Here is a 5,925-nt window from a genome sequence, read left to right on the forward strand (position 1 = left end):
TTCTGCATGGAAGTCGGTCACCAGTGGCGTGCCTCAGAGATCTGTTCGGGGACCCTTACTCTTCGTGATTTTTATAAATCAGCTGGATGAGGAAGTGGAGGGATGAGTTAGTAAGTTTGCTGATGACACAAAGGTTGGAGGTGTTGTGGATAGTGTGGAGGACTGTCAGAGGTTACAATGAGACATTGATAGGATGCAAAACTGGGCTGAGAAGTGACAGGTGGAGTTCAACCCAGATAAGTGTGAAGTGGATCATTTTGATAGGTCAAATATGATGGCAGAATATAGTATTAATGGTAAGACTCTTGGCAGTGTGGAGGATCAGAGGGATCTTGGGGTCTGAGTCCATAGGATGCTCAAAGCAGCTGCGTAGTTTGACTCTGTGGATAAGAAGGCATACAGAGCATTGGCCTTCATCAATCGTGGAATTGAATTTAGGAACCGAGAGGTAATGTTGCAGCTATATAGGGCCCTGGTCAGACCCCACTTGGAGTACTGTGATCAGTTCTTGTAGCCTCACTACAGGAAGAATGTGGAAGCCATAGAAAGGGTGCAGAGGAGATTTACAAGGATGTTGCCTGGATTAGGGAGCATGCCATATGAGAATAGTCTGAATGAAACTCGGCCTTTTCTCCTTGGAGTGAAGGAGGATGAGAGGTGACCTGATAGAGATGTGCAAGATGATGAGAGGCATTGATCGTGTGGATAGTCAGAAGCTTTGTCCCAGGGCTGAAATAGTTGCCATAAAAGGACACAGGTTTAAGGTGCCAGGGAGCAGGTACAGAGGAGATGTCAAGGGTAAGTTTTTTACTCAGAGAGTGGTGAGTGCGTGAAATGGGCTGCCGGCAACGGTGGTAGAAGTGGATATGATAGGGTCTTTTAAGAGGCTTTTGGATAGGTACATGGAGCTTAGTAAAATAGAGGGCTATAGGTAAGCTTAGCAATTTCTAAAGTAGGGACGTATTTGGCACAATGTTTTGGGCCGAAGGGCCTGTATTGTGCTGTAGATTTTCTATGTTTCTATGTTTTTTCCGGCCCTTTGAGTCACTCCGCCCAGCAACCCCTGATTTAACCCTAGTCTAGTCACAGGACAATGTACAATGACCAATTAACCAACTAACCTACCTAACTGGTGTGTCTTTGGAATGTGGGAGGAAATCAGGGAACCCGGGGGAAACCCACACACTCACGGGAAGAACGTACAAACTCCTTACAGACAATAGCGGGAAATGAATAACAGTGATGATCGTTCATAGCAGTGGCTATGACTGGCTTCTGCATAATAGCTAATAATTTAAGATTCAAGATCCAGGACTGTATAATGTCAATATCAGTATACAAATGTAAATGAGAACAAAATATTTTTTACTCCAGATCCAGTGCATCATAAAAAAACACAATTAGATAGGAACTCATTAATAATTAAAATGCACTCTATCTAAGGTAACATAGCTTATATACATAGATTGAAAGTATGTCCATGAAGTGACGCTAGGTGTGGGGGAGTCTGTACATAAGGTGAATGACAGGAAATGATAAAGTAGTGGTAGTTGGAAGTGAGAAGGGGTGGGTTAGTAGGTGGAGCAGATGATTAGCCTTAGAGCTTGGGGGAAGGAACTGTTGTTTTAGTCTGGTGGTCCTGGCATGGAGGCTTCGCATTCTCCTCCCTGATGGGAGTGGAACAGACAGTCGGTGAGCAGTGTGGGTCGGATCCTTCATGATGCTTCTGGTGATTTCCAGCACCTCCCCCGTTTCTATGTACTTGATGGTGAGTAGGCTGGTGTGATGAACACCAGTCTACCAAGGAACAGATTAATCAGTCTTCTGTATTGTCAATTGAATTTTAAAAAGCCTTTCTGCCTTTCATTGTGTAATCTAGACTGTAAAATTGTCAAGACTTCTCCTGATCTCCTTTCACATTTTCATGGCACTTACCTGCAAGGATTCCCTGATATGCAGAAGGACAATAGAAGATTTCCTTGGAATAACAAGAAATTTAATGTCATGGCATAGTTAATCTGATTCTGATTCTGATGTAACACTACAATAATTTTATGTCTGGTGAGACACAATTACAGCTGAGGTTGACTACATTGGGAAATCAGAAACCACTTCGTCGTTCTTTGAAGCAAATGTGGAAGTCACTTTATCCACACAGCACTAAGATTGCTGATGCACCCTGCAAGCTGTTACAGATCTCTGAAGCCCAGTGCTAGGAATTCACTTCATCGTTGTGCATAACATCAGTATTTCTTGTGTGCCCCGCTTGTAGTCAGTTTAATTAAAGCAGGTCACTTTTGCAAAAGTATTCATTCTTCAATAAAGCAGTTTCTGAATACACAATACTTAATAAAAATGGGACTGTGGTTAAATTACTTAATAGAAACAAATCAGCATAGAATTGTCTTTTTTTAAATATCACCACTTCTTCAAGCAATCTGTCCAAGCTATTGCTGAGTTGACAAGTAGTGAACTTCCTCACTATAGTCACTGTTTTTTTTTGTTTGTGATTTTGGGGATCCAGGGGTTGCTGCTAAGGACAGAACTTATTGTCCTTTCTTTATTGTCCTTGATAAAGTGGTGGGTAGCTGTCCACTTGAACCACGGCAGCCCTTTTGGCAAAGGTGTTCCCATAGCTGATCAGGGAGATCGAGATACATTTTGAGTTATGATAGTATGTGACTTCAGCTTATGATTCAAAGGCATGATCTGGTGACTCAGAACATAAGTAACTGAAGCAAGGGTCAGACTTTCAGTTGTCTGTCCCTAATTTCGTCTTTAATAAACTTTGATTTTTGATCAAAGTTTGAACATTGATTTCTCTAACTTCTGGTAATTTGAAGAGACAAAGGCTATGGGAGTAAACCCAGACAGTAAATCCAGAGCCCCTAAGGTGGCTGAACATCACTGAACAACTTTCCAGTCGTTCCTGCAGCCAAACTGGTTCCTAACAATTTGCTTCATAAGTTTTCCTTTGGAGTGCACTGGTGAGGCTGACAGGGGGGATCTTGAAGACTGGGCATCTCAGGATCTCCATACCTTCTGCCCAGGTTTGTGATGATCATCATCACCCATTGTCCTTCGAGACAGACAGATGCCAACCAACCATACAGATAAGGAAAAATTTCATTCAAGTGCAAGTTTAATGGTCATTCAGCATACGGGAATATCCATGAATACAGACAAACAAAACCATATTACTCCAGGGCCAAGGTACAAAACACAGTACTAACAGCCACACACAGTACAAGGCTCATATAAGATAGAAAGCACAAGATATCAGTAAAATGCAGTCACACAAAAAATATTTAGTCCAGGACACTGAGTACATGGATATTGTAGGCATCTGCTTTCAAAGACGTGAGTTCTGCTAAGGGAACACTGGGGAGCAGCACTGACTCCAGCTTAGATGCCACACCACACTGCCTCTGAGGGAGTGCATTGACTCTAATGCCTCTCTCCTGGGCAGCTGCAAACAGGTGACACTGCAGCTTGAGGCCTAGTCCTGACTATGACCAGACCACACAGCTCTCCTGCCGTCCGCCCCTGCTGTTCAATATTAAAGTATCAAGTTAACCAATGAGAAAGCACTTACTCAAATAATGCAGAACAAAGAGGCTTCCAGAGCTTTCCAGAATTATACTTTGTATAGCCACCAGAGGTGTATTAAACTGTTATATGCACATTGGAACTATTTCAAGAATAAGCAAATATTTAATTGCTAGACTGCAAAGAAAATTAACAATTAAACAGTCTAATCTAAGAATTAAACTGTAAGAAATAAAAAGCTGGCACCAGCGGTTTTTGCAGACCCAGACAACTTCTCCCAGTTCATTCACAAAGCAGCTTATTCTTCGTCTCTTATGTCTTTCTTTTCTTCTCAAGGTGGTTGGTGTTCTGTCAGAGTCCGTGATCGACTGCTCAAACTACAGTTCTTCAGACTGGCTGCATAGCCTGCTGCTTTGCTATCTCCAGGAACGGTCTGGAAGACATGCACCTTTGGGGAGTGAAGAAGACCCCTGCACTCCAGCAATTCCTCTCTCTTCCTCTCTCTTTTTGATGGAGCCTGTCGATCCTCGTCAGGTTGCGTGTGGGGGGGGGGGCTGCTTGGAGGAGTGACATGTAAGGTTGTAACATTGAAACTGCAAGTTGCTGGTCTCCACTCTCGCTGCAGGAGTGACCTCTCTCTCCCATGATGGAGAGATAGAGAGCCTTACTGAGATACTGGAGTGCTGGGTTATGGACTCAGCAGGTCGGGCAGCATCCGTGGAAACGAGCAGTCAACGTTTCAGGCCGAGACCCCCGAAACGTTGACTGCTCGTTTCCACGGATGCTGCCCGACCTGCCGAGTTCCTCCAGCGCTGTACGTGTTGCTTTGACCCCAGCAGCTGCAGTGTACTTTGGGTTATGGACTGTAGTTTTTGATGGATTCTAGATCAAGATCTCTTTGAGGGGCTTTTGCTATTGCTTGCATGGTAGTGGGGTGGGGCTTGGTGCTACTGCTAGCAGAAGGGGTGGAAGAAGTGTCAATGTTTTTGCTGTTGCTTGTGCTTGGAAGGGGGGCTTTCTGATCTTCTATCATTCATTCTTTGGGGCTTCTTGTTTCATGACTCTGTGTGAACAGTAAGAATTTCAGGTTGCATACTGTATACGTTCTCTGATATATTACATTGAACCCATTTGAAGCATTTAAGCAAAACTTTCATTTCCCGTCCTCCACACTGAATGGCTATTTCAAAGAGCAGTCAAGGCAGTCATGTTCTGCTGAACATTGTGAGCCTCCAATGCTGGCACCAAAATGTGTAATGACAATATTTAATCCTTTCTGCCTTGGAGAAGCCAGTTCATCTCTGCAGATGTTCAGAAGCAAATGACTTGGATCAGTGTGGAGCCACACTTCATCGAGATAGAGTGAGTATATAAAACTCCCTTCTAATATAGCATCAGTCAACCAAAAGGAATCTACGACAATTCAGTAGCTGCATGGTCACTATTACTAATTACTTAACGATTGAACTTAAATTCACCAGCTGCCTAGAAGTACCTAGAATTCAATTCCTTGGTCAACATTCCAGGATTATGAATCACTATTGTACTAATTTTACAGAACTGCCATGTTCTGTAGTTTAAAATTCATTATTTTATCAGATCATAGGGTTATCCAGCACAGAAATAGTCAACTAAGCCTTTGCAATTCAAATATTCGTTCACATGCTTAAAGTCACAAGCCCTTCAGACTAATCAGTCTATGCTGATCAAGTTGACCACCTGGCTAGTCCCCATTTCCTGTTTTGGACAATATCCCTTCAAGCCCAGGCCCCCCATGTACCTCTCAAAGTGCTTTTTTAAGTGATACAATTGAATTCATTCACTTTCTCTTACAACATGTATCCACCACCCTCTGCGTGATAAAGTTTCTCCACAGATCCCTTTTAAACCCTTCATCTTTCACTCAGACTTCTTAGATTTCATGAGAGTTTCTACCTCCGATACCCCCTCGGGTATCCCAGACTCACCCCAGAGTCTACCCACACACAGTGTGAAAATAAAACTCTCCCTAAGTTGCCTTCCTAAACCTATCTTGTCTGGCTCTGAACACTTATAATGTTTAAATGAAAGCGTTCAAAACCTTCCAAGCACAAAGATATAGACAAATACTCTCAAGAAAGAAAATGGATGATTTTTTCAGCAAATATTAAATCAATTCATATCTTTAAAATGTATTATGCAGGGTTGGAACTATTTAATAGAGATTGCAAAAGCCGTAATTTTTAAACTCACAGCAGCCATTTTGTCACTAACAATTAAACAGTTGATACAATTCTTCCAACAAGGCTCAGAAAGAAAACAATTAGGCTTTCACATTGGCCTGGGTGTTGTACAATGAATGCCTTGGTACTCATTTATTCACACAAAACATGTTGC

The sequence above is a fragment of the Hemitrygon akajei genome, chromosome 27, assembly GCF_048418815.1.
Source record: "Hemitrygon akajei chromosome 27, sHemAka1.3, whole genome shotgun sequence".
NCBI lineage: Eukaryota > Metazoa > Chordata > Chondrichthyes > Myliobatiformes > Dasyatidae > Hemitrygon > Hemitrygon akajei.